The sequence below is a fragment of the Nothobranchius furzeri genome, chromosome 10 (assembly GCF_043380555.1).
Source record: "Nothobranchius furzeri strain GRZ-AD chromosome 10, NfurGRZ-RIMD1, whole genome shotgun sequence".
Classification (NCBI taxonomy): Eukaryota; Metazoa; Chordata; class Actinopteri; order Cyprinodontiformes; family Nothobranchiidae; genus Nothobranchius; species Nothobranchius furzeri.
In genome coordinates this window covers 53285196-53307725 of record NC_091750.1, presented here as the reverse complement: position 1 = coordinate 53307725, position 22530 = coordinate 53285196, and the positions used below count along the sequence as shown (strand labels likewise).

General features: G+C 41.0%; 1 protein-coding gene across 2 annotated transcripts in view; it reads right to left on the bottom strand.

Annotated features, from left to right (window-relative positions):
• flrt1a (fibronectin leucine rich transmembrane protein 1a) overlaps nucleotides 1-22530 on the bottom strand; it is a 73388-nt gene that overhangs the window by 49744 nt on the left and 1114 nt on the right. The window lies entirely within an intron of this gene.

Below are 22530 nucleotides of genomic sequence, written 5' to 3'. Positions count from 1 at the left end.
GTGCTGGAACAAGACTGTGGCACCAGGTATGTCAGCTCATTTTTTTCACCAGTCTGAAGTTACAAGTGGAATATTCTGGCCACAGGTGGCGATGGGGGCTGGGTGGCCTTTCATTAACCCTGTAAATGGTCATCTTAGCAAATAATGGCTCAAGAAAATGATTTAAGAATAGGAATAAGTTGCAAAGTATCATTTAAAATTTAAAATATTCTAATTATTTTGGTCACAAATAAAATAAGGATTGTTCAAGTCACTTGCTCTGCAGCAGTGCGGCTTAACAAAATAAGAGCATGAACCGATGTCTGCACTAGACAGTTTATTATGACCTGAGCTCACTGTACCAAAGATTTACATCTTTGGATGGCTTGTTATAGCATTGATGGTTTCAGAAATGCAAACAAATAGTTAAATGCCATGAGTATGTTACTAAAACAGGTGGGGAAAAGAATGCATTTACAATGATTCACAAATTCAAGACCTGACCAAATGAAATTTGAGCCAAATATGGAAAGTCTGGAACTACTTCAGACTTTTAGGGCCTAAAATTAAGATGCAGGATTTTAATGTTAGATCTGACACAATAGAATAAGAAGCATTCTCAAATCCAAACTAGTCGATTCAGTCTTTCAACTGCAATCTTGGGAGAATGATTGAATATACACATAATTAATCTGCATTTTCATACATTTCATACATTATGTTTAAACAACTAAATCCTCTTTACAAAGCTGGTTTAAGTTGGTTATTTCAATAAAATCCAGCATCAAATTAACAAACAAACAGCTATTTAACTGTGACCTGCTGCATGCACTCTTCTTATGCAGAAAAGCAAAGGAAAATACTGGAGTGGAAAAGTTTGATGGTGCTGTAATATTTATTTCATTTATTTGGACCTACGCTACAGGGTGTGTCAGTAAATAGAATGTTGTACAGTTTAAATTTGTTGCTGTTTTAAAAGTGTAAATCTTGCTTCTGTATGACCTTGTGAGAACGCTCCGACAGAACTTTACAGGAAAGCCCTGGGGTGCTCAAAATAATCGAAAGCAGTGCATGCGAGAGAAAGGAACTGCATAAACAAGTAAACTGAGAAAAGTTTTCTTTCTGCCTTAAAATAACCTTTTATTTAGCAGCCCCAAAAAAAGTGAAGCAGAAAAATGAACAATTTTCATTAATTAATTTTATTGTGAATGTCAGGTGTCTAACCTTTAAAAGCTTATGTCTCGGTCTAAACTGTACCAGGCCCACGTGCTGCTTTACATTAAAGCTGCAGTTCAGACCTGGGAGGTGATTTTCTGCTGAAAGGTTCTGACTAGGCAAACAAGCTGATGCTAGTCAAGGAGGATTTGTTCCACCCAAGCGGCATTACTTGTCTGAATTTTGTGAAGCCAATCCAGAAGTGACAAAAATTGCGGTCCGCCCCTCATCCACTAGGGGCTGGCGCCAAAAAGGAGCAAGTTCCAATTGACTCCCATGTTAAAAATACCAATTTCACAGCAGAAAAAAACATGTTTACAGCCTGGTACCAAAACATGTTTTTTGTTTAAATTATCTAGTTTACACTCATGACAACTCTGAGGGGGTGGATTTTTTTCTCACTCTTCTGTTTAAGTGTATTAAAAGCCTAAAATTCTGTATAATTAATGAGCATCAGACCCACGTGACCGCCGCCTCAGACCCACGTGACCACAAAGCTAGCTCCGTGGAAAGGCCTCAGTAGAGCCTCGGCCTGGCTTGGAAACTGCTCCGGGATTTTGAGTCTCTGTGTTTGTGTATTCTTTTTGAATATTTTCTGTGCAATTGTTGGACAAAATGACTTGCTGTGGCATTAATTACACTAATAGAGTGTCCAAGGAGTCTCCACTTCATTTTTTTTGGTAAGTAAAATTATATTCATGTATTTTAGGTCTTTGCCGAGCTGAGCTTAGATTTTAACATGTACTGTTTAACCATGAAATTTAAATGTAATAGGGTAAAACCCAGTGCATTTAACATAATGCTGCATTTTAGAAAATGGGTTGAAATATAACATGTTGGTGGAGCTGGGTTCCAACTATCGGCTTGTGGAGCTCTCGGGAGACCGATGTTTTCCACCCGGTTTTCCCCTCCCCGCAGCTCGGCGCATCTCTGTCTGATTACGGTTTATGTGTGCTGCGCGGGCTGACGGCTTGTGGAGCTCTGGGATGGAAACCTTTCCACCCGGTTCTCCCCAGCGGCAGCTCTGCGCATCTCAGATCGCAGTGGCACTTGTCTGCTGTGTGGCTGCCGGCTTGTGGAGGTCTCGGGAGACCTCTGTGTTCCACCCGGTTTTACCCAGTGGTCAGCCCAGTGTATCTCTGACTCAGAAGCTCTGGTGTTGTGCACAGTAAACTCCGGTTGTAACTAGGTTGCTACCTCCGTTAGCTTAGCTCCCACCTTCGCGTTAGCTTTGGGTTAGCTTCAGGTTAGCTTGTAGCTAGTTCGACGTCGTCAGTTGATCCCAGCCTTACAGCCCCACCCTCAGCTCCACCTCTCTTCCCTTTTTTGGAATTGTCTGGGCTTGACAGGACACTGTCAAAATGGCGGTGGTGGCCACCTCCCATTTTAGTACAAAAACTTATTATTGGAGCCTATGGAAACCTATTGTCCATATATGTATGTCGATGACCATCTCCCTGGGTCGCAGGATCGCTCAAGTCTGAGGGTGTGTTGTGTTTGTCGCCTGTGGAGCTCTCTGAGGGAGACCACAGAAACTCAATGGTCGCTTAACTCCATTATTCTGACTAAAAGCGACCGCAAACCTTTGTTAACTTCGGTTAGTTCATTTAGCTAGTAGCTAAAGCATTAGCGGAATGAGGTCCTCACAACTCAGCTCTCAGCTCCACATATTTGTTCATTTTTGTATTGTCCAGGGCCCAATCTCAATACTCGCACTGCGCCCTTCAGCAAAGTGCACTTGGAGAAAGTGCGCTGTAAGGCTTTGAGTGTCAAGTGTGCAAATAATTGCCGAATTGAGACAGGGAGCATTGCGTCATCAACCGCAATGCATGCAGAGATTCTGGTCGCTGTGATACCTTTAAAAAAAACCTTTAACAACTTTCAAACAAACAACCAAACAATGGTTTTAAATTAATTTACATTCATTGCTGGTTTGTCTAAAAGTTTCAGAGCATCAACTAATCATTTTAAAATTAACAAATTTCATTAGAAAATACATATTTTCAAAAAAGGCACTTGAGCCTTTTCTCCTGCAGCAAGAGATTGCGGGTAATACCCTTAACCGAAGTCTGCAGCGATGTGGACTTCGGTTAAGGGTGGATCAAGGGTGCAAAAGGGGCGTGATCAACTTCCGCATTTGAGAATTGAGACATCCTACATACTCGCACTCCTGGCTGGGATCGCACAACTGAAGGGCGCAAGGGTGGAAGTGCGAATATTGGGATTGGGCCCAGGAGCGTCAAGACCGATGGTCAAGGATGTGTGACATGACAAAGATGATGGTGATTGGAACTGCCCACTAGGCTTAAAGCCGAGGTCTCAAAAACCAAATTGGTGATGTCACAAAAGGTTTGTCCATTATTTTAAATGACAATGGGTCCACCTTACATTAAACAAAAATCTACCAAATTTCATAACAACAGTAGAAATGCCTATCCTATAAATCTACATAGGATTAGATGCTTCTCGTGACTTTTTAGTCTTTAGCAACACAAATGTACTCTGCAGCATCTCTGATTTTAAAACCATAAATAAACAAACTAAAGTTATATTCTGACATAATCATCTACATCACCTTAAATAATAATAATCACAATGGGCAAGCTGTCTGGCAGAAGCAAAGATTAAATGGATAGTTCACAGCAATGTGACCATGGCTAAGTGCCTTGCCTCAGTTAGTTTGGTTACTATGTTGATTTCAATTAGCCTTCTTTACTTATTCATTAAGAAATCCTATTGTAAACTAATTATTTTTAATTTCATTGTTCATTGATTTCTGTTTTTTAAAGTAGATTATGTTAATTGTGATGTCACCAAGCCTCTGCAAAACAGAAGAAGAAAATTAAAATGAAATATTTTCCAGATAATTCACCTTTTTGTACCATTCTTGTTAGATGAACCACATCATCAAGTTTTCTTAAGCATTTACTTGAAACTTTGGCTAAAAATGATGACTACTGTATTTTAATGTCGTGTTGGTGGTCTGACGACATTTTAGCAAACTGTTGGTAATTTATGCTCATATCCAGTGTCAGATTAGGAAAAATTGGTTCCTTTTTACTTTTAACAGTAAGCTATTTGTTTATTATTATTCTAAATAAGAAAGACAGCCAATAGCTAAAGAGATAATGTGTAGTTTTTGCCATTAATCTCTGGAAATATCCATCAAAACGTTGTTGAAAATGAATAAAATAATGTCCAGTTGTAGAAAAAATGTGTGGCTTTGTATTACATAACCATTACAATCGGGTCTAAAGTAGATAGGGTGCAGGTCTAGTCTTTGGGGGACACCATATTAGATGCCATGTTTCTTTTGGCTGGCTTGGGGTCCTGCGCCTGTCAACGACGTCACTTTAAATTGGCTGGGCGTGCAACTTACAGAAGTTACATTACCATGTTCAAAAACATTTAGGCAGTAAGAAACATAAATCAAATTTTTTTAAACTGCTAAACTTTTCCCAAAATCTCTGTGAAAGAACAGAATCGACAAAGGGATGCAATATATTTTGGCTGAGCTGTATTGCCGTAGTATGATGATGTCATTGGCAGTTGCAGGACACCGTGCAGATCCAGAAACTACAGCGCCAAAAAAAACTAGCATCAGAATCACATTCTGTTGAAGGAATTAACTGAAGGACCACCAAAGTCTGAGGAGCCATGCCGAGGTTGAATGCTTTCTGCTCCACAGATAACTCTCCCCATAACGTTCTTTTAAACTAGCGACAGTCACGGCGATATGGTGTAAAACAACCCTAAAATGTATGTACTGCCCCCTAGTGCCAGGAAACTACACACTGCCACTTTAAAACTCTTCTCATCCCTTTTTGATCCAGAGAACAGAAAAAGCCGCATCTATTTAAGTTTAATCTGTGTTTTATAAACATAAATCTCATTGTTTAAAGAACTCACTACTCATTATTTGTTGTTTTTTCAGTCCCAGCTTCTGGTGATAAAGTAATTACCAAAACACAACCCATACTATAGAGGTGTTTGTGGGTGATTTACTGCATGCCATCCAGCTACTTATGCAGCTTAAATATTGATCCTGATTTAAAGAACAATAACTAAAGGTTATGTAAACTTTAAAATGTTGAAAAAAAGATTAAATTTCATTTAATTTCTTATTAAATCTCCTCACATGCTTCATGTATTGGACGCTCATTTACACGGAAGCTGCTTGTGTTTCCTGCAGTTCAATATATTCCTAGCTCTTCTGTAAAGGTGCTGGTCACATGTCTTTTGGTGGCCATAAAACTCTGTGGGTAGCAGTGACTGTAACAAGTGACACATGTGTTTGAGCTGTTAAAAAAAAAGACAGGAACAAAATAAGAAAAAGAACGTCATTAGAAGATACAGAGCCTCGGCACGCATGAGTCATTCACGTTCAAATGTGTATTTTCTCAAGTCAGTTGGCAAATATATGCAGTTGGGTTGGCACTCCGGCTGTACCCTACTGGCTGCCAGCTGTCACTCAGGAAGACGGAAAGATGGAGGATAGAGCGGGAGAGATAAAGGGGGTGGTGATGATGTGAGGACACGAGCCCCGAGGCTTTCTTTTTCTCTTGTTTCTCAATTGTCTCTGATGATAACAAAAAAAACATGGCAGCCTGAAAAGAGAGGGGTCGACATCAAAGAGAGAAATTAGAAAAAAAAAACACTGAAGAGAAAGAAAGAGGGTTAGCGTGATATGGGGGAGAAATACGACCGACCATTTTTCACGCTGATGGCAAAGTCACTAAATATGCAGGCCGAAACACCGTGCTTCCTAATGCATTAGCCCAAATGAGTGCACCTCGTGGTTCCCCTCAACATTAACTATGAACAATGTGGTTTTTTTATGCATACTTTGAATTGCTTTGTTTGCAGAGGATTGCACATTTGCTCACATATTGTTGCAGTATTTATTACAGATCTCCTCTGACTAATTAGGACAGGCTGGGGAAAAAAATAAAGCTCCTCTGCAGAAAAAGAAGCTCCTCAACAGGAACAAAAACAGCTCATTTTAGCCTGAACAAAAACAGGCTTCTCTTGGGCCTACATTCTTATTTTTTCTTTTCTTTTCTAATTAAAAGAAAACAGGCTGTTGTTTATTCTAGGAAAGTATAAGTTCATCACTATGAGCAAAATATTCAATGTGAAAGGTTTCTTCTTGGTGCTACATTTGGTGATTCATTCGGGTGGTATAGTTGAGCAGCAAACACGACAACTAGCCAACTAAACAGTAGTTATTGTTAAATGACTAGTAAGAAAACCTAACACATTTAGTTTTCTGGTCTCGTAGGAAATAGCAGGACTGCTCTAAGCCACTAATGGATCCTGCTGCTCTAACAACACACCAAACAAAATGTGATGTCACGACTTCTCTTTCTGACTTTTAGAACACCAATCAGCCCACAAGTCTCACTCTGTAGAGAGAACGTTGGCTTAGTTATGCTTAGAAAGGTGTTAGCAGCATGTGCAAGGAGATTGTGTATAAGCAGCAAACTGTACACAAGATGTGACTCAATCAACTTGGTATTTTCTGCTCTGCTTCGGTGCGTTTATCGATTCACAGAATTCTGAATGCATTTCACGTCACTGAAACATGCACATGCAACTTGCTGATGCTCCATCTCAGAGAATTGTAAATATTTAATGCATTCAGGTTCAGAAGGCCATACATATGTTTTCTTGTATGTATATTTTGTCAGGCCCAGTCAGGTCCAGCACATTATATTACAAACCAATCTAAAGATTTATACTTTGAATGAAAAAGATTTAGTTACTGAGTGAATCAATAAACTTTTCTGAACAGCCGCTAAACATTAGCGCGTAAAAAAGCTCCATCCTTGTCTTATTTAAAGCTTGTGAAACAAAAGTAATGCAAAAATACTGCAGCTTTTTTCACTTTTAGCTTTTTATTTTTAAACAAAAAGATTGTTAATAAAATTCCATGAGTAATAGTTCATGGAATTGCACACATAATTGCACAGAATAACATAGTTATTCCAAGGCTGCTGAAGACTACATTAGCAGAGATACTATTCTAAAATATAGTGTTATATATCCAGTACGTGGTAACACTTTACGATAAGGGTTCTTTCATTAATGTCACTTAGTGCTAGGGCTGGGACGATAATCAATTAATCATACAATAGATGAAAATTAACTCAATTTTTTTCAGTCTCAATGTACCCAGGTTAAGAAACGTACAACTCTATTATTATTTTTATTATTAAAGAAGTTCAGTTTTGGTTGCTGAGTCTTTTTTATGTATTTTTTGTTTGTTTGTTTGTTTGTTTTTTTGTTTTATTTATTTAGAAGTTCAGGTTCTGGACATTCCAGTGTTAAATAAAGGTTCAATTGTTGCATTGTAAAGGGTGTACTTGCATTATTATGATATATTAACATTACATAAGTGGTTATTTTGGCCTCGATAAGGTCGGCAACAATGCTGTTTATCGTCAATTATTTGTTGTACAATATATCATCCAGCAGAGTTTGTTATCGTCCCAGGCCTACTTAGTGCAACCATCATGGGACAGCAGTAGCTCAGGAGGTAGAGCAGGTTGTCCAGTAATCAGAAGGTTGCAGGTTCGGCCAGAGAATGCTGCTATTGTACCCTTGGGCAAGACGCTTAACCCGCCTTGCCTGCTAGTGGCGGTCAAAGGAACCGGTGGCACCAGGGTTCAGCAGGCCTCGCCTCTGTCAGTGCGTGCCAGAGCAGCTGTGGCTACATTGTAGCTCACCCTACCAGCGTGTGAATGTGTGTGTGTGACTGATTGTGTTGTGAAGTGCCTTGGGGGGTTGTAGAACCCTAAGAAGGTGCTATACAAATACAGGCCATTTACCATTAATAAACAAAGGGACCCTTTATTAATGTTAGCGTTATTGTCAACTATTCCGCTTCCTTGAGGTTAGGACAAAGGGTAATGTGTTAGATAATATGGTTAAGCATTTGTTAATACTTTATTTAATAGCTTATGAAGGCTTAATAATGAACTAGGTAACGTTAAAAAAAGACCCTTATTGTAAAGTGCTACTTTTTTATATCAGCAGTTTTTAGTTTGAGAAGATTTATTGTAAGATAAAATACTTCCTTTGTGAGCGGACCCTGGGTCTGGTACTGAAGGAGTGAATGCTGTAAGAGTTTCAGTCTCTGAATGCCGTAGCGTGTACGAAGGAGGAAATATCATTGCCTGTGGCAAGCAACAGGCTCATTTGAGACAGACAAATAGTGATTTTATTCCACTTCAGTACGCACCCATAAGCAGCTTCAAGATACTGATGACTGCACCCCAAGCTGTCATTCTTCAACATTCAGTTTGGTGACTCTTCGATATCCTTGTGAAGTTGTATTCTGTTAAGCTTCAATGAAATTTTTTTCTTAGAAAGAAAATTAAAAAAAAATAAATAAAAGCACCCCAACTCTGGAACGTCTCTGATATAAAAACATGGAAACTTATGGAGGTTAGGGAAAGACGCTAACCCTGACCTTCAACATAGACATACAGTCTCTCAAATGGACTGAAAAAGTACAGAAAGCCAAGGATGCAATTAAAATCTGGTGTAACTTTTAGCTGAGAGCTATTCTCATCATACACTTTAAACAATAACTGATCACAGGTTTCCAGGTTTGACCAAAACTAATGAAATGCCACAATTCTTCTAAATAAAATGTTACGCTTTCAATTTAGTTATCATTACACTCATACAAGAAAATGCCACATCCAACTGTGGTAAATTTACTCTGTTCTGAAGAAAATGTGTGTGTTCATATGTTTGCAAAAAGGTGTATTTTAGTCTTCTCCTTTAACAGCCAGCCAAACAGACAAGTATCATTTCTCACACACTCCTGACATAAACTGTCGTGTAAAAAATGGGATTATTCCCAATTTTGTTTTGTTCTTCCAAAAATACATTTAGTGATTTAATCAGGCATAAAGAAAACTTGATATACTTCAAGAATTGGGCCATTAGGTTACATTTCTGTTCATTTTACACATTTTGAAACTTAATAAACTTAAAAATGAAGAAAGTTAGTGGTTAGTGTTTCTTTTTTGTAAAAACAAATAAATCTTGTTTTCGATATCTCTTTAATCCTCAAAAATCTTTAATAGTCATCTTAACAACAACAAAAGGATTGTGCAAACATGGAATGAGCAACAAAACTAATTGTTTGGGTATTGAAACTTGAAGTGTGACTAAAATTAACACATGCACAACAAACATGCAAGCTGCACACAGAAGCTCACCAGCTAGGTAGTGAACTTGTGACCTTCTTGATGCAAGGAAGCAGCGCCAAACAACTGCACCACTCTAGCTGCCCAGTTAGAGATTATGCCCTGAACAGACCAGTCCATCACAACATGGAGATAAACAACCACTCACAGACAAGATCTATTTATTGTCACGGTTAAATTAATAGAGAACATACCAACTACATGAAGGCTGTCTGTGTTTGAACCAGAGTTGCTCACAGCGCGATAAGAGTTAACCGCTTTTCCGTTGACCCGTAAAAGAACTCTTATCACCATTTTATTCCAAATACAACCAACCTTTAAATAACACAAGAACAATAGCGAAAAAAGTATAACCTGGCAAGCCATCCTATAAATCTGAATATATTTTGTCTAGCCACAACCCATAGACTGAGCTCAGTCGTGGGACGGGATCTACAGTCTTTGAAACGGTCTCTGCATGGTATTGGACGACAAACAACATTATGTACTCACAGAAGATGCAAGTACTTCCTTTTTCTAAGTACCGCAGTCTGCTCTTGATTCAAAGAAAATTCTAAAGAGTCCTAAATTGATGACGATGTTGTTTCAAATGAGCCAAGCCGTCTTAGTTGTTCCGCTACATCACATCATTCCGCCCACCAACCAACAGAATGCTGTTATTAGTAAGGCACAAGACTGTTCGGGCCTCCTGAGTCTCCAATGGAGTGTGGCTAGACCGGGGATCGGCAACCCGTGGCTCTGGAGCCGCATGCGGCTCTTCCATCCATCTGATGCGGCTCTCTGTGCTTGTAAAATAATGAATGGATATTTAAATAAAATGCTTTATATTTTACTGCATTAATTTTACATCTGTAAGCTAATTCTAAATGTAAAGATTTTCTGCGTAAACCTGAACAGTTCCAACCTGGTCTTACTGTGAGACCGGGTTGACGGGTCACGCTTGTGCGCTTTCTGAGCTGAAGAGGATGTGAGATTCTGGGATTCTCCTCAGACGGCTCCTGGATGTGTCGCCACATTGGAGACAGGAACAAGCACTATTCAGCCAAAGTTTCATAATCAGGGAACATTTTCTAAGTGACAAGTCTCGCTTCAGTCGGAGGAATCTTCCTGCATAAGCTCTGGTTCTGCGACGCGCTCCAAGTCCCTCTCCGCAACTTCAGCTCGCTGTGCACCGTACGTACGCGCTGACAGTGAGCTGCGCTGAGCGGTGTCCAGCTCAGATGTTCAGATGGGAATCATTTCTTGAGTGATTTAGCTACATCTGCAATGTGCATAACGAATACAATGTCAGTTCGTCTGCATGCGTCGGGGTAATTTTTCCTATTATTTCTCCGTCAAAATAAACGGCCAAATACGGGAACTATCCGGTCAACACAAGCCCTGCTTTTAACTGTTCTGTTTTCTTGTGAAAATTGTTGCAAAGAGATATAATTTCACTTGATTAACACCAGAGCCAGGCGCACTGCACCGTTATCTCCGTTACTGTAAATGAGGGAAAAACAAATTGATCGGATCCTTTTCTGACCTTCCCCACCTACAAAGTTTAATTACAACAATCAAACGTGACAGAGCCTGGATTTGTATTCTGAACAGTCTAAACATCTTTTAAAAAGAAACGTATGACAAAAGTGGCGCCTGCTCAGTAAAACCACCAACAGGGTGAAAAATATCTAAATATTGTAGGCAGAGACGGGCTACAACTTCTGGATCCACTTTATATAAATCGTTTTATTGATTATCTTCTTATGAAAGATAACTTTGACGTACACGAGCGACCGGTACTGGCTGCTGTAACCTGTTGTGATTGGTTAAAGCAGCTCTCTGCTGTCTGAGGGTAGGCCCCGCCCACAACACCGCAGCTGCTGTGGCTCCCAGTGTTTTCTTTACTGTGGGAAACGGGTAATAATGGCTCTTTGATGGTGTAACGTGAGGAAATATGGGTTTTCTGTCACAATGGTGGTGTTGGACTCAGCTGTGTCAAAGCTGGGTCGCTGAGAACTTTCACCCACAGATTAAGACCTGAACGCCAGCGAGTCTGGGAGGAAACCATAACATCTGCCACCTGCAGTCTACCAGAAGATGTGTTTACATGAGTTGTACCCAGACCAAGTCAAAACATAAAGTTTAAACTTCTTTTTCTTGATTTTAATGTTAAAGTAACCATGATCATTTTGCTCATTATAAATGTGATTAATCAAATGAATGACTATTTAGCTTTGGGGTAATTATAATGGTTTAATGAATCCATTCTTAAATAATGTTGAGAATGTTTGTTACTGACCTTCACACACACTCAAGCACAAACATTCACACACATCCACACACACCTGCTCACAGTAAACTCCAGACACATTTGATGACGCACGTTTGCTTTGAGAAGAGAAAGGTTTTTGGTAAGTTTTCAGTCTTTGGATTCAGTTCGTGTTGGGCCACGAGAGAGAGAGGACTTGTGAACAACCGCTAACGGGGAACGGAGCCCATGGGCTCAATCCCCCCCCCTCCTCTCACGCTGTTTCTGCCACGCCAGGCAGAATAGCTGAATCGCAACTTCTAACGCAGACTCATTACTGAGTCTTTTGATTTCTGAGTGAATTAACTTAAGAAAGCGCGTCGACAAAACGCTTTACCATCAACGTGTACCGAGGGGCAACTCTGGACCGGGTCCGCTCAACACCTACGTCTCCTGTCAGCGTCGGTGTCATCCGGATGAACCACAACATCCTCCACGGCCCGGATCCGAAAGAGGGTCCACAAGAATTCGGTGAGACAGAACACGGTGTTTAGCGTTTGATGCATCTTTTCCAACTAAAATTCAAACCATCACTTTTCACTCAGACACCTGTTTCTTCCTGAAGCAAAATCAGATGCACTCACGCACCCATCCCAGCTCATATCACTCTCACCATCACAACATTCTCAATCTTCATAAATTCATCAGAAGGTCTATTTGAGCCAGAACAGCATATCAACTGTTAAAGAGATTGTCCCACAAAGTTACTAATGTTGATTGTATTTCCTGTTTGTCAATTTCAAAATCATTAGTTTAATTTGAAGAATTAAAACTTTTAAACGTCAAACTGGTTTCCTCATTGAACTGAAACACAGACACTCAGATATTATCGGCAGTTTATGGATGAAAACAACCTTTGAGTCTTCTGAACAATATAAAATTTGGTTATTGATTTATTAAAATTAATATTCCGAATTAATACGTAGCATGGTTTCTCTTTCATAAAAGAGCGTAAATCCATAACGCTACATTTAATGGCGAGCGTATCCAGTCTTCTATATCTGCGATATGTCTGATTTCTTACATCTAAAAGCTACAAACAACGCTTTTCTCTGTGTTTCACTTTGATGTCTTATTTTGAACTTAACCGGAAATTGTTCCGCTCACTAAATTCTCCGAACCTCAGAACCGAGACTAAATTCTCGGACACCTTTCGTCTCAGTGTGTTGACACTGTGGGCGAGCTATTGTGGAAAATATCTCCATTGCATGAGCGACTTATAGAAACAATCTGAACGGAATGCCCGTAGGCACCTACTGTTGCTTGATTGCACGGTAAACGTCGTAAGCCGGGTTATGGCCGTCACGCGTTACTGCATTCAGATTGCGTACGTTTTTTAAAGTCCGTATTACAAGCGGGGCGAGATGCCTACTTGTTAATCGGGAAAGTTTAAGTCTGGTCGCTACAGACAAAGAACGCTAGACCTGGCCGGAGAGCTAAGCTAGCACCACAGTTAGACGAAAAGGGAACGCGTCCCGTTAGATTGTCATACCATTTCTGACACAGTCAGTCTGTGTCCTCACAAAACCCGCATTGGCGGTGGTTCTTGTAAATCGCTACGGTGTGTAGAATCTACATTTTGCTACGTTTGTCCGTCTGATAGCATCTCGGCAGCGTAGGGTTTGTTATTTTTTTTATTATTTTTATTTTGGACCGGTGATCGGGTCGGCTTTCACAGCCTCCGTTGCTCGGTTCCATGCCTTTTTCTTCCATCTTGTGAAGTTGTGTGTATTCATTTCTCTATCAACAATTCCTTGTTTTACCCTGTGTCATAAAGTTACGTAGGCTACGGACAGTCCTTGTTTGTGTGAGACATATTAAGGAATCTGCCCGGAGTTTTACGTCGGCTCAGAAGGTAAAAACGCGAGTTGCTCTGAACTTAATGGGAGATGGACGAGACACGACAAAATCTTTCTTGCACTGTTACACCTGGTGTAAGGTTCTCTGACGTTCTGCTTCCAGAACATGCCATGACGCAGGAGACTGCTCACCGGCCGAGCATCGCTGGTCCCTCCGCCCGCCCGAACGGGCCCGTTTTAGGCGGGTGCCGCCGGTCGGGAGCAGCGGGGACTAGTGGCTGCGGTTCGGTGCCAGCTGCACTGGGTCGGAGGTGGTTCTGGTCTGCAATTCATGACGTGAATTCAAACAACATGCTGTTTACAGTCATAACGCTTTTTCTTTACTTTTATTTCTTCCAGGGGGTCAAAAACCCACCATCAACATCAAGGTTTGAAATGAACAACACTTTCTCTGCTACTTTTAAGCTGAATAAATCTCTTGAGCCTATGGTTAACCTCTCTGGCAAACAGGTTGTGCTTAATCCTTTGGTTCCTAATGCTTCTCCTCTGTCATCCATGTTAAAGGCTGAACATCCCTCCAGCATGGGTGTGAAATCTTCAGGCTGTGATCCACCGCTTCAGTCAGAGGTCTGTTTTACTCGTCAGTCCGCTTCATGCACAAACCAGCTTCTTTATCGGGGCGTGATGGAAACGTCAGCCACCGTGGAACACTTGTGGTCTCCGGACGGAGCTACCATGCCATTTAGGGGGTTTGTGCCCGGACATCTTGACCTTTATGTGAATGACCTTGTCACTTTTCAGTTTGTGACCTCTGCTAATACGGTGGCCAATTCCTTTCTCCTTTCACAGGGGTGTGACTTAGTCTCGGGCCTCTGTGCTCTCTTTCCTGTGATTTCTCTTACAGGTGACCACGACGACGCAGAAAACCCTGCGGGTTCCAGTAGTCAAGTGGTCAGTGGCGATATTGAAGGAAGCTCGGTGGTTGCTGCGATCATCTCTCTCACGGGCCCGGGGGTGCCACCCGGCCCGGGAGGTGTAGGTGCGTGCAGTGATGCTCTGGTCGGGGCCCCTCCTGACAAAAGGGGGGTGCCGAGTGGCACTGAGTTTTCCGTGGCGGACTTCAGGCTGTTCGGGGGAACGCCTCCTCTGAGCGGGCGGGTCATTGCAGAAATCGACACTGACCTTCCACCAATTCAGCTGACGACATTGACCTCCGACCCGGAGTTAGGTGCAGCACCTTCTACGGGGCGGAGTTCTAGTCAGTCTGTAAATTCTCTGGTTAAACCGGGTTTTTCTGATTCTGTGTGGGAACCTCCATCATTCTTGGGAATAAAGTATTCTTGGCTTCAGTTTTCAGGACAGACCATGTTCCTAAAGCTAGCATCATGTCTGTATCTGATTCTAAACATGGCTAGGTTTGCTTTGACACCCGTGACACAACCATCCTTGGATCACTCCTTTTCAGAACCTCCAAGTCCAACACCTCCGGGTCTTTGGACATCTGAACACCTACTCTTTCAGCACGATTCAGGTGACACTGTGCATCTTCTTGGTAATAGCGCTTTTAAGAGCTTAAGAACTGTTATGCTTCTCCTGTCTCACAGACACGGCATACGTTTGAGAAACAAAAGGGGGGTGGGGAGCCTCCTCCCGCTTTGCGAGCATCAGTTTCGCCTTTCCAGTTCACTACCATTTCTGATCACAACAAAGTCGCCTCCGTTAAGCTGCAACCCAACTTTGAGCAGGTAAAATCAGGTTCTGATTTAACAGCTAAACCATCAGCTTCACTCGAGTTCCGGACGGAACCCTCAGGTAAATTCAAACAAGTTTCCCTGTGGGTTCGTAACACAAGATACAAACAGTTTGATAACCAAATCGCTTATGAGCCTGCTCCCACAGATACGTCCAAACTCGTGTCTCTGTGGGTCCGCAATACCAGATTCAAAACTCTATTCTGACCGGATTCTTTTCCGCTGACGGGTGGACCGTTACAAATTCTCTCGTTTGTGGGATGAATTTTTAACAAATGTGATATCCTTTGGTTTTTTTTTTTCAGGTTACCTGCCTCCAGCCAGGGTCCTGTTACTAACTCACATCTTTAGGGATTACTAACCTACTGATTTACATTTTTAGAACTGATTTACATCTCTATCTTTTTATTAGTGCTTTGTGTAGCATGATTATATTTGATTACAAAGTTAATTTTATTTTGTTACTATTTCCCTTAAAGGGCCACAAGCCAATTTGCCCTTCATTTTCGTGATTGTTTCCTTTATATATATGCCTTTAATTAATGCAGCCTGCTGAGTTTCACATATCAGTTAGGATTTACTTTCTTTTATTTGTGTTTTCCCTTTATCACGTTTTTACATGACACGTAGAACAGGGTGCAGTACATTTCTTCTTTAGATAATTCACAAAAGGCACCCACATTTTCCCAGAGGCACCCATAGATAGGTTTTGATTGATTTCTTTGTTTTGCATCAAATGCTATCTATCGTGTGGGCTGTCTCACTTTGTCTCCTTTTCCGAGCTCGTATGGACTACATCCCATCAGAGGGGTCGTCTTCACCATCCTTCAACTGGTTTCCTGTCGCATGGGGCTTCGGTCGTGGTTCGAGATGGGTCGAGGTCTGCGCTGGACTTCGCCTGGACTACGCCTGGGGAATACATCACCTGCCCAGCTCCGTGTGGCACACGAGCTGCTTATCCTTTGCATACCTTTGCATTATTGCTGATGAAAATTAACTGCTATTGAAATAGCTCTGCTTTCAAGATTCCTAAGTGGATTACTTTACAATGATTGCAACAGTTTTGGCCTTAATCATCTGATCAGGATAGACTCCCTTCTACACGAGACCTGTGGTGACGCTTCATCGTTCCTGCCTTCATCTGGGATGTCTACCTTTACGAGTACATCACGTTATTGTGGTTGTGACGTCAGGTGGCCTCTGCTTGACCTCCATGTCGTCACAAAAGGGGGGAATGTAACGTGAGGAAATATGGGTTTTCTGTCACAATGGTGGTGTTGGACTCAGCTGTGTCAAAGCTGGGTCGCTGAGAACTTTCACCCACAGATTAAGACCTGAACGCCAGCGAGTCTGGGAGGAAACCATAACATCTGCCACCTGCAGTCTACCAGAAGATGTGTTTACATGAGTTGTACCCAGACCAAGTCAAAACATAAAGTTTAAACTTCTTTTTCTTGATTTTAATGTTAAAGTAACCATGATCATTTTGCTCATTATAAATGTGATTAATCAAATGAATGACTATTTAGCTTTGGGGTAATTATAATGGTTTAATGAATCCATTCTTAAATAATGTTGAGAATGTTTGTTACTGACCTTCACACACACTCAAGCACAAACATTCACACACATCCACACACACCTGCTCACAGTAAACTCCAGACACATTTGATGACGCACGTTTGCTTTGAGAAGAGAAAGGTTTTTGGTAAGTTTTCAGTCTTTGGATTCAGTTCGTGTTGGGCCACGAGAGAGAGAGGACTTGTGAACAACCGCTAACGGGGAACGGAGCCCATGGGCTCAATCCCCCCCCCTCCTCTCACGCTGTTTCTGCCACGCCAGGCAGAATAGCTGAATCGCAACTTCTAACGCAGACTCATTACTGAGTCTTTTGATTTCTGAGTGAATTAACTTAAGAAAGCGCGTCGACAAAACGCTTTACCATCAACGTGTACCGAGGGGCAACTCTGGACCGGGTCCGCTCAACACCTACGTCTCCTGTCAGCGTCGGTGTCATCCGGATGAACCACAACATCCTCCACGGCCCGGATCCGAAAGAGGGTCCACAAGAATTCGGTGAGACAGAACACGGTGTTTAGCGTTTGATGCATCTTTTCCAACTAAAAGCCTAAGTTTATTCAAACCATCACTTTTCACTCAGACACCTGTTTCTTCCTGAAGCAAAATCAGATGCACTCACGCACCCATCCCAGCTCATATCACTCTCACCATCACAACATTCTCAATCTTCATAAATTCATCAGAAGGTCTATTTGAGCCAGAACAGCATATCAACTGTTAAAGAGATTGTCCCACAAAGTTACTAATGTTGATTGTATTTCCTGTTTGTCAATTTCAAAATCATTAGTTTAATTTGAAGAATTAAAACTTTTAAACGTCAAACTGGTTTCCTCATTGAACTGAAACACAGACACTCAGATATTATCGGCAGTTTATGGATGAAAACAACCTTTGAGTCTTCTGAACAATATAAAATTTGGTTATTGATTTATTAAAATTAATATTCCGAATTAATACGTAGCATGGTTTCTCTTTCATAAAAGAGCATAAATCCATAACGCTACAATGGGAACAGGTTGTCGACCCCTGGGCTAGACCAACATGCAGAGCAAAATCATTTTGATTTGGCTACTGTCTGTCTAGATCTATAGGCTAGAAAAATGAATGATTCACATAAATTTCTATTTATTGGAAACAATACAAATATGAACAGCATAATACATTATCAATGTAAGGGTGTCACAAGTGCTTGCATGGTGATGTGACATCTCACTAAAGTTGTGTACACCTCGTGACGATTATGCAGAGCTTAAACTGAGTATTGTTGCCTTCATTTTGAGTTATAACATCCAGGCTTTTGCAGCAACTTTTCTCAGCTTTTATAGCAGCTTTTCCATTTGAAGTACATTTCTGAAGGTTAAGAAATATTTATTTCTTTGGGTCTTTTCTAAAATAGACTTGGTGTAAAACTTTTCAAGGTAGTCTGTTTTGATTTTAGTTTAAAAAAGTAAATTTTGTCTCATAATTTACACTTTACGGTTTAATTTACAAAACTTGAATCAGTGTCTGTTTCTTTAAAATGTTAAGTGAACATTAAGGCCAAGATCGCTGAGAAATCGTTTTTTCACTTGTTCTTTTTTAAACAAAATTATCAAAAGATTTAGCCTCTTTGTGACATTGATACTATAAAAAGTGACATCAGGTCAGTTTTCTGTTGGAAATTCTGGGTCATTTTTTCGGACCTTTGCGATATGGTCATCTCCGTTTCCCCAGACATTTCCGACAGGACCTTTTTCCAGGCCATTTCAGGCATCAACTGAACTTGAACTGAGGTACTCAAAAAGGCCTAGTTGAGTCACTGTGTGGGACTTGTGGTTAACTCATGCTGATGGGTTGTGACTCAGTAGGAAATTGTATTGACAAAAATGGAAAAGAAAAATTCTTAATGCTGTTTATCCCAAACCTGCCATCCCAAAACCAACACAGCAAGCTGCTATCTGAATACTCACAACTCTTAAGTGATTCACGTGGACTCAAGACTGAATTACTGGTCAACATGACAGCAGTCAGCAGCAGTTACAGGACAACTGCATTTTTCCATGTCTTTGCCCACTTTGTTTGTTTTGGAAGGATTTTATTTTCTAGAGATCCTGTTATCCCCACTCTGCCAGATAAGCAGTGCTCATAAAACTCTGGCTTCTGCTGCACAGGATGGCGGGACGTTTACAATAAATGTCTGGATAAATCCACAAACGACAGGGTTGGCAACTCTTCTCCAGTGAAATACGCTAATGGCTGCTTAAAAAGTCACACAAAGAATTGGAGGCGAAGCCCTAATTTACATGTAGATTACGTTAATGGGCATATATTACCAGAATGAAAGGATTTACAATGAGAATAAATGAAAAAAATGAATGTTGCATTCAAGATTGGATCAAAACGATAAATTTAGAGTCAGCTTTAAGGTCCCATTAAAAGAATGTGACACGTTTAGTCACAAACTGCCCTTCTCTTGTTTCCCAGCTGGTGTACTAACACACTGATCCAATGAACTTCATTTTGTGAGCAGCAGCTAGGACGTGCTGTTTACCCTGCTATGGTCTGACTAATTAATTTGTGGTCATGTTCATAGACAGAAGCTATCCAGGCATACGAGCAACGAAGGCAAAACCGTTTACAGAAAAGCCTCTTTCCTTTCCCATCCCTTCCTTCTTTATTTAAACGCTTTCAGCAGAGAGAAGAGAGGGAAATGTTTTTGCTGGAAATGACACATGGCTCCAGGAACAGCTCTCATTTAGACCACAGTAACAAAGGAAACAAAACAAAATTGAATATTTAAATGAAATTACTGCAGGGTTACATTTCTAGCAGGATACGTGTTTTTCCAGATAATATTTAAAGGAATATTTCTTTTTTTAAGTGTTACTGCTTTAAAGCTATTCATAATCATACTGATTAATCCTGAACAGCCTTTGTTAAGAGAAATAGAATTCAAACTCTTCAAGACTGACGAGCTAAAAGCTTGTCCAAATTCCTGCTTAAGTTGCTCCCTTAAAGGAACACTAGATAGTTTTTTAAACTTTAAGCTAGAGCTTTAACGTTGATCTCAGTGATTGTTGAGCTATAAACATGACCAGTTTCATATTTGACACCGCTCTCCTGGCCCAAAACTGCACTTAGCAGTATTGTGGAGCAGCAAGGTGTCCTGGGGGCGCTCTTTACCTGCTTGATGGCTGTTAGCTGGAATACTAGCAGTTAGCATTTTCAGTATGCCAATTGTCAATAAAATGCACAAGAAGAAGAAAAATAAGTAGTTTGCCTTTTCTGTTGGCATCATGGCAGAGCCTGGAAGTAAAGGAAAAAGAGCAATGCCTTTGGAGGTGAAGCAAAGAACTAAACTGAAGTGAACACTGGCACAGCCTATACAAGTTTGAGGGAGCTAAAGGAGGCTACGAAATCACAGACTGATGATGACCTGGCTTTGTTGCTATTGGACTTGTAAACCAAACTCTACAGTTTTTTGCTGCAATCCTGACTGCCCCAGGATCTGTTGTGGCAAAAATTCAGTTTTAAGAACTGCTGTTTGAAAAAGTTGTTTTAAGACTAAAACTACCCATTAGCTTGTCTGTCCAAGACAAAGTAAACTCCATTTCTCCAAACTGAGGTTATTTATGAAGCTGCCAGTCAATTGTATTAATTGATAGGTTTAACGCATTCTCAGTGGGCTGGTGGTAGAGTGTCCGCCCTGGGACTGGGAGATCAGGGTTCAAATTCTGGTCAAGTCATACCAAAGACTTTAAAAATGGGAGCCAAAGGGTTGGATTGGGGGTTAAACCACCAAATTAGTCCCAAGCACAGCTGCAGCTCACTGCTCCTCACAGGGGATGGGTCAAATGCAGAGATCAATTTCATCAGTGTGTGATGACTAATGGGACTTTAACTTTAACATAAAGAGGCATCAAGATGGTCAAAATAGAAGGAAAAAGGCTGTTTTCTTGCTTTTCTTGCTACTCAGAATCAATAATTACATACGTACTCTCCTTTAAATGATCCTTTAAACATTGTCCATGTTATATAAAATTACATTCTTGCATTTATATATCTTGTGTCGCTACATGCATATAATACTGTAGGATTATTGGAAATAAGTCAACAGGGAGTATGGATGCTTTACGGCACAATCAGTGGGAACCATCAGTGTAAACTTTTTATGAGCTGTTTCATTTCTGATTCACTCTCCACCTTCGGTCTGCTCTGACAGGTTTCCACCTACTGCCCAGCACACACACTGCAAGCCATCAATTTTTCAGCTGTAATAGCAACAATGGGCGTGGGGAAGGCTGTCATTCCTCTAATGACTGTGCTGTCATGAATATAATGGTGATGCTGTTTTGCTTTATAGACAGGAAGTCCACATGTTCCCAGTGTGAACAGGGCTGCTAGTAGCCGCTCGCCAAGCTGAAATGCCTGAGAGTTTGGTCTGCAGCAGCACGAAGAGGCACGTGATGGGAGAAACATAAAGAGGCGAGGTAAGGGTGGTTTGAAGCTTTAATGATGCACCCATGGAAAAAGACGAAGATCCCTCACACACTGTCTCGTCGATTTCTGATGTGAAGCTAATCTGTCAGAGATCAGGAAGAAATGATCTGCCCATCAATGACATCAATACATCAGCTGTCAAGCCAGTAATGTTGCCTTGCCTTTGCAGCAGACTGAAACGAGCACTTATGATTTAAGACGGGCTTATCACTGGCAACAACAACACAAGTCTCTGATCTGCTACAGGTTGCCAAGTGAGGCACTCTTACAGTGAGCTGGTCATTACCCAAAGTAAGCCTGAAGGCCAAATGCAATTATGAACGGCTCCCTACACATTATCCTGCCCATTTGTAGCTGCTCACCAAAGACATTAATCGTCTACATCCAAACATGCTCTTAATCTTTTTTTCTTTGTAATTAACAAAGGCAGCATTTGTTGGAACATTTGGAGTTAGCGTCCTTGGCTAAGATGTGAATTATCACAAGAAAGTGTGCTCTTAAGTATTTTTTTTCTTCTTGCTAAATTGTGTTTGTGTTTTTAGTAATAATTAACAAAATCAGCTCAGATCAACAAATACAAAGACTCCCACACAACAAAGACTCAGCTCTGACTTCAAATGAATTAGAGAGCCTCCCAATTCAATAACCATGTTAATGTCAGCATGTCTGATAGCATTGGAAGAGGCTGCATTGTGCAAAAACTCAACCGCTCGCATCTGTTGATGAAGAAATGCAAAATGGGCTCAGCAGCATCAGCAGCATAGGAGCTCTGAGAGGGAATTTTCTGGCATGTTTTTCTTTCTTTCTTCCATTTTTTTCCCAGTTAAGCAGAAGTCATAAGAATGAGCGACGTAATCAGCAAAGCCATTCAGCAACGGCTGCCATGATTACCGCCAGACGCAGGCCTCGCTGCCAGGGAGTCAGAGGGCAGCCCCGTCCAAGAATACCTCATCCAACATTCACAAGATGAATTCCTTGGGAGATGCCATCTGTTTGTCTATCACCCGGGTGCCATGGGCACAGGTTAGATCCTGCAGCAGGCATGTCTCAAGCCTCAGCAGCTCCTAGAATCACAGCATGTCCTGGTTTGGTGTCTTGGCATCATTCAGCGAGGAAAAATATGGTGGTTGCTGTCAAATTCTTCCACTAAATGCTGCTTTGCACAGAGCAGCAGCATCAGTATCATGTAATTTATTATTATTATTATTATTATT